The sequence below is a fragment of the Chionomys nivalis genome, chromosome 23 (genome assembly GCF_950005125.1).
Source record: "Chionomys nivalis chromosome 23, mChiNiv1.1, whole genome shotgun sequence".
In the NCBI taxonomy this organism is placed as follows: domain Eukaryota; kingdom Metazoa; phylum Chordata; class Mammalia; order Rodentia; family Cricetidae; genus Chionomys; species Chionomys nivalis.
In genome coordinates this window covers 32,578,140-32,590,746 of record NC_080108.1, presented here as the reverse complement: position 1 = coordinate 32,590,746, position 12,607 = coordinate 32,578,140, and the positions used below count along the sequence as shown (strand labels likewise).

The window sequence follows — 12,607 nt, the reverse complement described above, 5'->3', positions numbered from 1 at the left end:
GAGGAAACAGAAACATGAAAGGAAAACAGATAACCAACAAAGACAAAACCAGAAATCAGCAATAGGTCTGTAATCATTCCAAACCCAGGTGCCTGGATAGCAGCATAAAAAGACAGACAATAGGGAAATAGAAAAAGACAAGATCTCCTGAGTAAATTGGGAGCATGGGGACCATGGTAGAGGGTTGATGGGGAGGGTAGAGGCAGGGAGGGGAGCAGAGAAAAATGTAGAGCTCAATAAAATCAATTTAAAAAAATAGACAATTACAGTGAGGGGAATATGTCTCTACTGGAGAACATCAACCCTATCAAAGTAGTCCCTGAATACTTCAGCATTGCTCAAGCACAGGAAAGGTGCATAACTGCCTATATGGAGATGAGAGAAGTTCTTAAGGAGAAAATGAATCTATCCTTTGAAGAAATCCAGGGAAACAGAAACAAACCATCTAGATAAATGAATGAATCTGTTCAAGAATCAGAAAAAGAAGTAGAACAATAAAGAAAACACAATCTGGGGAAACAATGGAAATGAAAAAATTACAGGTTCAAATAAGAACTACAGAAATAAGCTAGGCTAAGAGAAAACAAAAGATGGAAGAGAGAATATCAGAAATTGATGATACAGTAGAGAACAAGAATATATGAGGCAAAGAAAATCTTAAATCTAAAACTCCTGACACAAAACTTAAAGAACATCTGGGACACCATGAAAAGTGTCTTAAGAATAATAGGAATAGAGGAAGAACAATCCCAGCTCAAAATCCCAGAAAAATCTATCAAAAAAGAATCATAGAGAAAAATTTTATAACCTAAAGAAGTTGTCCATAAAAGTACAAGAAATATACAAAACACAAAATAGTTGTGTCAGAAAAGAAATTCCCCTTGGTAGATAAGTATGAAACCATTCAACATAAAGAATACAGAAAATATATTAAAGCTTTATGGGAAAATGGCGGGATAAGAGATAAAGCAAAACATTGCAAATACACCTGACTTCTTAAAGCTGAATCTAAAACAAAGAAAATCTTGAATACATGTGCTGTAAACTCAAATACACCATGGATTACATGTCTTAATAGCATTCTGTCTGCTTTAAATACACTCATACACAGACATTTACAATGTATTGGTAATCTTGAAACACACAGGCTAGTTTTCCCATAAAAAAGCAATAAATTAGTTTATAAAAAAGACTACCCAGTGTTTCCCAATTCACACAGTTACTACTTAGCAACATACAAATTGTATCTGGATCCATATCAAAAGCTTAAAACCCGCATGTGTATGGACATATAGTTCCATAGTAGACCAGTTACTTAACAGGATTCTATCTCTAACAGGAGAGAGGGATCTGTATTTCTTTGCTTTTTAAGCTTCAATTTGTTTTCTGCTTTACTATGTAGAATCTACAGCTGTTAGAGGAGTAAGTCGCAGGTATTTGTTAAAGGGTGAGGTATGTGCTTTGTTGTATTTGTGAAAAGATCTTAAATTGACATTAAAATATAAAAATAATTAAAAATATATTGGAAATTATAGCATTATATTTTATGTATTATAATCTTCTATCATTGATAACTTAATTGCTTCTCAAAAGATGATGCTTGCCGAAATCACAAAAAGAAAACTTTTGTCCCTATGATCTCCTCATCTTCCTCTTCAGCCTCCTTTCGTCTATGGCACAGGACTGTGATGTTCTTTACCGCGATGTTTTCCTTCGTTATTACAATTATTTTCTAAACATATTTCTAGATTATTCTGAGGCGTGGATTTAGAAACCGACCTCCTTTACCTTTCGTTGCCCTCCCCAAATCTGCTAACGGTTCTCGAGTTCCCTTCACCCGTCGGAAAGATGCGGTGGGGGGCCGAGTGGGGGAGCGGGAGGGTAAAAGGAGGAGGGGAGGAAGTGGAAATTTTAAATGGTATTTTTTATAAAGCAATAAAAAATAAATAAAAAGAAAAAAAAAAAGAAGACGCGCTACCAGATGTGCGTCACCGGCAGTCGAGGCTGCAAAGCAAAGGGGAGAAAACCACCACAGGGACCAAAGTTTCTCCCTCTTTGCGGTTTCCTCCGAGCAGCATATACCAGCACACTTCCGGGTTTCAGCCGAGTAGTTTTGAGCTTGGAATTTCATTGTTTAAATGAAAGTTTCTCTTTCTTGGCGATTTCCAAGAGCAACAAATGACGTCGAACTTTCGGGTTACTGCAGTGTAGCTTTGATCGCGGAATTTCGTTGTTTAAATGAAAGTTTCCCTTTATTTGCGGTTTTCCCCGAGCTGCAAACACAGTAGCACTTTCAGGTTGCAGGAGATCTCATATCGTTGGGTGCGGAATTTCGTTGTTTAAATCAAAATTTCTCTTTATTGGCGATTTCCCCGGAGCAGTAAACACAGTCACCCTTCCAGGTTGCAGGAGCTTGACATTGAGCACTCTTCTTCTGTTTTCAGTTTTAGGATTTGATTGTTTAAATACTAAATAGTTTAAATCAAAAAGAGTCTTTTGCTTACAGCGTTAATTCTGTGGGGGAAAACGTCATCTTATGAATCAATCTGCCTCTTATTTAGAAAAATGAAGATTTTGCATTGATTTTTAGCATGTTTAATGCTTAAAAATTCGTTACACATGAATTCCTAAATACATTGTGGATGTCTAACACATTTTGCTTTTATCTTGATACCGTTATTTTTTTTTCATACCAATATGTCTCCAAACATAAAGCCAGCGACATACTTTTATAGGAGATATTTGTTTCAGCACCACATTATTCACTATCAAGAATCGTGGCACATAATACATCTTAAATTTTGCCACCAGAACAGATTTGTGTGTGTGTGTGTGTGTGTGTGAGAGAGAGAGAGAGAGAGAGAGAGAGAGAGAGAGAGAGAGAGAGAGAGAGAGAGAGAGAGAGAGAGAGAGAGAGAGACTGGTAAAGCTTCCTGGTAAGGCTGGAAGTAAAACTGACCATTAGCATAAAAGCTTCATTCATAATCTTTTTGGGGAGATTGAGATGACATCAGAGAACACAGATGTTCTTAGGAATTTGCTTATAGGCAAGTTGTCTGTTTATGATCAGTAGATGGAAAAGCATTAAACACTAAGCCAAACTCTGGCTCAGGAATTGTCAGAGTGATTATATACCATCTAGAAAATGAAAATGGATGAGCAACATACTCAGATGTACAGGGTAGTAGATTCTTCCTCACTTAAAATGGCTCGTATTAAAATAAAATTCCATAGAGGAGAGTTTACATATCCTGAAAAATGGTTCTAAATCCTAAATGAAACTTGATTAAGAAATGACAGTGTCAATTTTAAGATTTTTTCCATTTATTGAAAATAGAAGCCGGGCGGTGGTGGCGCACGCCTTTAATCCCAGCACTTGGGAGGCAGAGGCAGGCGGATCTCTGTGAGTTCGAGACCAGCCTGGTCTACAAGAGCTAGTTCCAGGACAGGAACCAAAACCACAGAGAAACCCTGTCTCGAAAAAACCAAAAAAAAAAACCAAAAAAAAAAAAATAGATTCTTTTCTCATATAATATATGCTGATTACAGTGTCCCCACCTCTACTTCTCCCAGTTTCTCCTCACCTCTCCACATCCACAACCTTTCTTTCTGTCTTTTATCAGAAAAGGACAGGCTTCTAAGAGATAACAACCAAACATGACAAAGAGATTTGTTATATTTCTCAAATTCTCAACATCTGCAGAACAAAAGAAAATTTAAACTACAAAATTTCATGAACAATCCTTTTCACCACAATTTCTGAAACAGAAGTTCTAATGATGAGACATTTTTATGGCAAAATTAAATTAATGGGCAGACTTAAGAGTTGGGGGAATTGGCAAGTCGGGGAAAAATGATGTCTAAGTACTCAAAACTTGGACTGACAACTACATCACCCTATTTATATTCTGTAACTTATTTGCTCCCATTGACTGTAGATGGTATCTTTTCTCATGGTGACTGAACAACCCACTGATCATGGATATAACAGAATGTCATTGAGAATCATTATATTGCTGTATTTCATAAGTAAAACAATGATACTTGATTTTACCCTAGGTTCATGCCATACTTACTCCCAGGTATTTGGATACAATAGCAGTGTCAGGCCAGGCGGTGATGACCAAAACTATAATTCCAACACTCGGTAGGCAGAGGCAGGGGAATCTCTAGGTCAACCTGTTCTACAAGCACTAGATCCATGGCAGGATCCAAAGCCACAGAGAAAACCTGTCTTGAAAAAACAAAAACAAACAAACAAAAGAGCAGTGTCAGAAATATGCTCTTTCTCGAGGCGTTAATAGTGTTTGCTTACTTCCATTGTAGACCAACCAGTTCAGAGCTGGCCTTATATTTAAATTTCTCACCAAGAAGCCTGCAGAACACCTTCCAGTACTATCATTACTATTTTGTAGATGTGAATCCTTCAGGAAGGCACATGCTAAACTTCTCTGTGTTTAATGAGATATGTAGGTGTTATATTAAGTGATAGGGCCATGTCCTGAATTTTTGTAAAGCAAACAATTTCCTGAGCAATAGAATCACATTTTTTGTGTGTTTCCATGTGGAGCCTTTGTCCATGAAATCAATTAGATGTAACTCATACCCGGGCTTGGAGATTTTATGTGGTTCAGAGAGAAATGTGGATTTCTAACCAGTTATTTGGTGATTTGATTTATATATCTTTTATTTATATGTTATATATTAGGAATTTAGCTGTAGTATATTTCTATAACACATTTTACATGGTCTGTAGTTTTAGTTTTCCCTCTGAGCTATCCAACACTACATCCAGCTAATGTTCCCACTCAAGCATGACCACACAAGTGTCTTCATTATTACTTATGAAATTTCTCCTTCCTTGGGAAACTCTTTCCTCCTTCATATTGCCTTGCTCTATACCTTACCTATGGATTCTGGGATGTCTTTGTAAAGCTTAAAACTTAACCTCCAAATATAAGTGAGTATATATCATATTCGCCTTTGAAATTCTGAGGATCTCACTAAGGATGGTTTCTTTTTTCTATTTCCATCCATTTACCTGTGAGTTTTATAATTTCAGTTTTTAATAAAACATGCAAAAAGATTTTCAGTGTATGCATACAAGTTTTCATTTTCACAAGATAAGGATCCCCTTACTCTACATTTTCACCAGCTTGTGCAGTAGTTTGGTTATTGATCTGATTCATGCTGATTAGTAAAAATGGCATCTGCAACTGGTTTTGATATGCATAGCCACATAGCAAGGTTGTTGATTATTCTGTAAGTGAAACCAGCATTTTAATAGTCCCTCATGGGCCATTAGAGGAAGCAGTTTATAATTGAATACTCACAGATCAGTAGGTGCAATTCATGAAAACTAAAGCTAAGGAAGACAATGGAAGGATTACTATTCAGTAAGAAACCACAGAAGACAAAGCAGCCCATGCATCACAAGGGATTACTACACAATTATTTTCCACTCAGTATGTGTAAAAGTTACACAATTTTGTGCTTTTATCAAAAATGAAGTCATACATCCTAAGAAGAATGTTTTTAAATGGTTTTAACTAACATGTGTAATTGATTGGTGGGGGATGGTAACCCATGGAGTTTAAAGTTAGATTTTAGATAGGGAAAGTTAAAAATATGAAGGTAGATCAAGGAAAGACTACAGAACTCCAGGATAGGGAAATGGTGAGAAAAATATGTTCTCAGTGTAAAATCTCTTTTTTGTCTGCATACATCTCTTGTTAAAGTTAGCAGAAGAGGACAAGTCATTTTGAGCACAGAGGACATTGCTGCCCTTAAAAGCACATGCCAAACATACTTGATAAAGTAATGACCACTGTGCTCACAGCGCCATCTAGCCTTCGACAAAACAGGAAGATGGATTGAACCCTCTCCCAAAAGTATAGAAAAAAATAAATAGACCATAGAATACGAAGTGACTGAGCTTATTTCTACAGGATTTACATAGTCACGTCAAGTACAAAACCTAATTTCTAATTTCTAAAGGGGATATCTAATGTGTATTACCCTTAAGAAACACACAGTGTACTGATGCAGTATTCTGTTTGAAGTCATGCCATACACAAAATAGCACAATGGTTTATGATCAATTGAAATCCTTTGAGGCTGACTGCTTAAAAGTGGAATACAGAGGAGCATTTTGCCATGGAAAACATATAATGTAGATTTGAATGTGGACATCACTTTGTTCCCATCATACTGCAATGTCAAGTGTAAAAGACAAGAAAAAAATGTTTTCAGAGTTGACACTTCTTTTGATTTATCTGTGTTTCTCTGTCACTGATTCTAAGATGAACATAAACTCTAATCTGGTAAGGAGACATTTTTGGTTGGGGTTCAGATTTTTTTTTCTTTAGCTTAAAGCAGTGGTTCTCAACCTAAGGGTTCAGACCCTTTTGGGGTAGCATACCTGATACCCTGCATATCAGATATTTACATTAACATTCATAACAATAGCAAAGATACCATTATAGAGTAAAAGCTAAATAATTTTTTGCTTGGAGGGTCACCATAACATGAGGAACTAGTGAAGAATCACAAGTATAGGAAGTTTGAGAACCACTGCCTTAAAGGTGCATGTCAGACTTCCATGGCGCATTATGGTTTGGGGAGTCAGTGATTTCCATGCTCACAGTGCCACCTATCGTTCACCAAAATGAAGTTGCCTAAGGAAAGGTCACTTAAAAGTTACTAAAGGAAAACCCGTGCCTCAGGAAGCAAAGTACTGTGTTCAGTTCAGCTGAACTCTTGAAGTTTTATTTCAATATTGAAATGTAACAAATAATGGCTGAAGTAGAGTGACATAGTTCATGCTTCCTTTAAAGAAATAAGGAATTCTGGTCCATGTCATCTTTTCCTGCTGTTCTTAAAGTGAATACTATAACTCTGTTTTTTATTTTTTAATTTTATTTACAAACATGGAGTAACAAGAGTTTATTGGCATGAACACACACATTGTTCATGTCTGGCTCTCAAATTTATTCAGTTCCCTTTTGTTATAATATTTATTCTTGATTGGTATATTTCTATAAATATTTTTTGTCCTCAGTGGTTCTATGGTTGACAAACATAGAAGAATCACATATAAGTTAAATATTGCATGCATTTCAGTGTGTGATAAATATGATAGAGTGGTTTGTGTATTTGGCGCAGTCTCCAAGTGGTATTCAGGCCCCTGACACCCTGCTGAAATCATTCTCACTGGATGCCATTAGTGCTAGGGAAAGGAGAGGCCCTGTGCTGGGAACTCAGATCAACTGGAGCTTTGCCTCTTTGTTCTCTCTCCATTGTGAGGTCTTCATGTGAAACCAGTATTGATCCCCTCACTCTGTTTTCCTTTGTCTCTGCTTGAGTCAATTTGAACTGGCTGTTTGAAGTTTACCAGAGGTCTAACTCACTGCCAGTTCTTCCAGTTTGTAGCCCAGTGTAAAAATGGTTACTATTTTCTCTTCCTGTCAGTTTTGATTCTTGCTCATTGAACTTTTCTTCACTTTAGATTGGTTAGTTATTTTCTCCTGAAAAAATTAGGTAGGAGTTTGTTTGTAAAGAACTATTTAATTATTATAAAGTTATTAACATACTGGAAAAAATTTCTACCCTTCCTCTCCAATCTTATAAGTTATCACTTATCTATATTATACTAATCTGGAAACTCTAACTGTGATGAGTCCCAGCCACTTCTATAGAAGCTGGTGTATCGCATTTGTCCTTTATTGTTATTTTGATTTTTTCAATGATTCTCTTATTGTGTAATTTTTCTATCAAAGTTATTTTAACATGAGATTTGATGATACAATGTCATAATTCTCCATATTCTTGAGTACATATTATAAAATACTACTTAAAAGTTATCCACATTTCATTAAACTTTCTCTACTATGTTTTAAAACAAATACAGAGTCCAGAGCACTTCATATCCTCAGTTAATATAGCCAACAATTGATAGTTTCATTTATCTTTTCTCCCTAATTGGTCCTATCACTTTGTCTCTACCTGTTTGTTCAAAGTTCTAGATTTTTTATTGTCTTCAAAAAATTTTAACCAAATATTGTAATTCAGAGTTCAACACTTCGTTTATTTTCCAAAGAGTCACTTAGTAAGTAATTAAAACCTTGAAGATGTTGGTCTTTATTGGTTAGGGCAAGAAAACAATGAAAGACACATGGGAACTGAGTAGACTTAGAAGAGTCTCTGATTAAAAAGCTATTTCCCAATGGAGGCTTTGAAGAATCTTAATCCTGAAGATTCTTCTTCATGGTAAAATCATGGTAGACTATCCCAAAACGTCTATAGTCATAGTCATTAAGTATTTTGTTTTACTTTAATTTTATATGTAAGGATGCAATGTTACTATAACATTTGGAAATTTAAGAAAAGGACAGAAATTTAAGCAAAATCACTAAGAGTTGCTGCCCTAATTTTTTGAGTTATCATTTTCCATAATTCTTACAATTTATGCTACATTAACTACATCATCTCTTCAAGAGAAACATATGCTAATGGTGTGAGAAAAGAAAGAAAAAGGAAATGAAATTGTAATAGAATCTCCCTTGTGTATATTACTCCTGCCATTGAAAAGTCTTTGCACATTTCCACATTAGATTTCTGTTGCTTCATTTCTCATGTATATGTGATCATTTCCATATCTGACCACAGTTATTACTATGTGCTGTATAACAGTTCATACATTCACAAAACAAGTAAAGTATAGAAATCCACCCTCAAAAAATTATTAGAAAGTACATTCTTGGCAATAGATCCTGGAAAGCATTTACCAAAGACGGTTACTGAATACTCTCATTTTACATTAGAGAAAGAACAATCAGATATTTACTGTTGAATAAATGAAGGAAGCAGAATATTTTAACCTATCAAAATCATTTTCTTTTCTTAAAAGACATTTAGATTTATTTATTTTGTGTTTTTGTGTTCAGCCTGCAAGTATGTTTGTTCAGTACATGTGGGACTGCTACCCAAGGATGTCAGAAGAGGGTGTTGGATCACTCTAATGGAAGTTATAGACTATTGTAAACTGTGATTTTGGTTCAGGGAATCAAAAACAGGTTCCCTGTAGGGACAAAAATTGCTATTAACTACTGATCTCCGGATCTTTGTCAACCCTTTCAAAGGGAACATATTGAATGAATAATTTTCTGATTTTCAGGATTAGTTAGGCTTTGTTAATTAGCTTATTTAGAACAATTCGTTGTTTCTGGCTTGTTGGAACACAGGCTACAATCAGCTACTCTACAGCCAATAGCTATGTCTACAACAATATGGAATTTTAATAAAATACATGTTTTAGGTGTCAGTGCCCACAGTTGGTTATTCTTAGATTGAATTGAAAGTTGAAAGTTGCTAGGAGCTTCTGGAGTCACTTTCCAGGAAAAAAATTGCCCATCTTTGCATTTCAGCTGCTTTTTAATTTATACTTGATGAAATATGGAAACAGTTATTTTGATTTTGTTGTGAATCATTCAGAAAGTCTGACCATTGATAAATATACCCTCACCTTACAGCAAAGAATCCTGTTTGACAGTACATGGAGGTTATTTCAGAGATCCACAGACAATCAATGAGGAGAACAAGTGCCCAGTCCTCATCCATATCTCTAGACTGCTACACCTAGATGAAAGGCTCAGGGAACATCATGGAAGAGGAGAAAGAATATATTTAGCAGCAGAGTATCAAGACATTTCCGGTAAGATTCCATGACATCGCCCTGCTCCACCATCTGCCACTGCTGCCTGGGTTCACTGAGTGGTTCACCGGACCAGGGAGACAGACCGCAGACTCCATCCAGGAAACTTTACCTACAATTGCAAACGAAATGTCCAGCAAGGGCTCCGTGGTTCTGGCCTACAGTGGTGACCTGGACACCTCCTGTATCCTTGTGTGGCTGAAGGAAGAAGGCTATGATGTCATCACTTACCTGGCCAACATTGACCAGAAGGAAGACTTTGAGGAAGCCAGGAAGAAGGGCCTGAAGCTTGTGACCAAAAAGGTGTTCATTGAAGGTATGAGCAAGGAGTTTATGGAGGAGTTCATCTGGCCTGCTGTCCAGTCCAGTGTGCTCTATGAAGACCGCTATCTCCTTGGTACCTTTCTGGCCAGGCCTTGCATATTCCGCAAACATGTAGAAATCGCCCATTATGTGTCTCATGGCGCCACGGGAAAGGGGAACAAACAGGTCCGCTTTGAGCTCACCTGCTACTCACTGGCATCCCAGATTAAGGCCATCGCCCCCAGGAGGATGCCTGAGTTTTACAACTGGTTCAAGTGCCGAAATGATTTGATGGAGTATGCCAAGCAACATGGAATTCCCATCCCTGTCACACCCAAGAGCCTCTAGAGTATGGATGAGAACCTAATGCATATCAGCTATGAGACTGGAATCCTGGAGAGCCCCAAGAATCAAGCACTTCCACGTCTCTACACAAAGACTCAGGACCCTGCCAAAGCACCCAACAGCCCAGATGTCCTTGAGATAGAATTTTAAAAAGGGGTCCCTGTGAAGGTGACAAACAACAAAGATGGCACTACCCACCGCACTTCCTTGGAGCTCTTCATGTACCTGAACGAAGTTATGGGCAAGCCTTCACCATGGATCGGGAAGTATGCAAAATCAAGCAGGGCCTGGGCCTCAAATAGGCAGAACTTCTATACACGGGTTTCTGGCAGAGCCCGGATGTGAATTTGTCTGCCACTGCATCGCCACGTCCCAGGAGTGGGTGGAAGGAAAGGTGCAGGTGTCCGTCTTCAAGGGCCAGGTGTATATCCTTGGCTGGGAGTCTCCACTCTCGCTGTACAATGAAGAGCTGGTGAGCATGAACATGCAGGGCGATTATGAGTCAATTGATGCTACTAGCTTCCTCAACATCAACTCGCTCAGGCTGAGGGAATACCATCGCCTTCAGAGCAAGGTCACCACCAAATAGACCCTGACAAAGAGGAGCTGGCCTTCCCATTCTGTAGCTCTCCCGGGTTTCAGTGCTAATTGTTGTGATAAATTCGTAACTGTAGCTTGTTCTCCCACCACCTGACTGGGACTGCTGTGTGCCCCCCAATCCAGGCTTTGTTCCCTAGTCCCCTATAGCCTACAAAAATGGTCATCCAAGGGAAGAGGAGGGTGGGGGCAGCTGCAGAGAGTGTAAAATGGCAATTAAAAGAAGCCACATTAAAAATAAAAAAGATTCCTTGGCTTCTACCCATAAAAGGGAAGGTCCATTTAATCTCAGCAATACATTTGATTAAATAAGACCTGAACTGTGCCATTAACAGTAACCATCCCAGGGAGAAATTTCACAAGACCTAATTCATAGATGAAAAACTATGGATGGTCAATTGATGCTAAAAGAAAGGTGAATGGGTTGTCATGAGGGATAAGTCTCTGGATATAATAAACACAAGTACATAGGAGTCATGAACTCAGGAAGTTGTGTTTTTGTGTGTTGCTTGTGAGTCACTGTTTGAGTTTAGTGTAACAATACTAATTACAGAAATGGTCTGTGGAGTTTAGGGGGAGCAGGAAATGGAGGAGTGAAAATAACGTCAGAATAGCAACTATGTACCACATAGTCAAAATTAAATATAGTTGTTGTGAAGATGAAATAATATGCACAGTGTTTTATGAATGTAGTTTTTCTTTAGATGGGGAAACAAAAATAAGATTTTTTTACAATCTAAATTTCGGATCTGTGTTGTAGTATGACCCCAAAACCACTCTCTTGCCTAAGGAGATAATGTGTTTCACTTTACAAAGGGATAAAAAAAACATCACTTACTGTTTCCTGTTTGCTAAGGCAAAAGGGCAAAGTAGGATACACATCAAGTTTATATTTTGTTTTATCATAAACATTCCAGGTGTCACATTACAGTCTTTAATTAACTTTTTCCTGTGTTGACCTCATTGATGCATTCACAAACCCAAAATATTGCAACTACATGAATGATATATTATTCAAAACGACTCCCTCTCTGTCCTGTTGACCACACAAAACTCAATCTGGAACTTTGGCAGTTCTGTATCCAGGATTCTAATTGGAACAAGATCCACACATGGAAATTGAAACCTGCACATATTCACAATAAGAAATACACAATAACAAGAAACTTGGACACACTACTTTGGACCTACAATGACAAGAAAAGATTTGCCTACTTTGTTCAGAGAGTTCATTTAGCTCCAAATACCTCTATGGCAAATGGAAGGACTACATGAGTTAGAGGGATTGGAGGAAAGAAATAATGGGGGGGGGAGAGGGAAGGAGGGAGGAAAGAAGGAAGGAAGGAAGAAACAAAGAAAGAAAAGAATTAGTCTGATATCTCTGAGTTCACATTTCAATGTACAATTATAATTCTGTAATTGTAGGAACTCTGGAGATCTCGAGTATTACAGTACTCATTTCTAGGTTGTCCTAGAATTTCATTACCAACTCGATCGTATTTACCAGTGCTCTTCTCTGCTTTTATGTGTCTACTTACTTTGAAATTATTCATAAAGCTGTCCCGTAATATTTCTAAAAAAATTTTTTTTCTTTTTCTTTTTTCCTTTTTTTCTTTCCTTTTTTCTTTTTCTTTCTTTTTTTTATTCTTT

General features: G+C 37.2%; 1 pseudogene; it reads left to right on the top strand.

Moving 5' to 3' along the window:
- The first annotated feature begins 9,841 nt into the window (after positions 1-9,841).
- LOC130865507 (argininosuccinate synthase-like) lies at positions 9,842-10,949 on the top strand (annotated as a pseudogene).
- Positions 10,950-12,607: the final 1,658 nt, after the last annotated feature.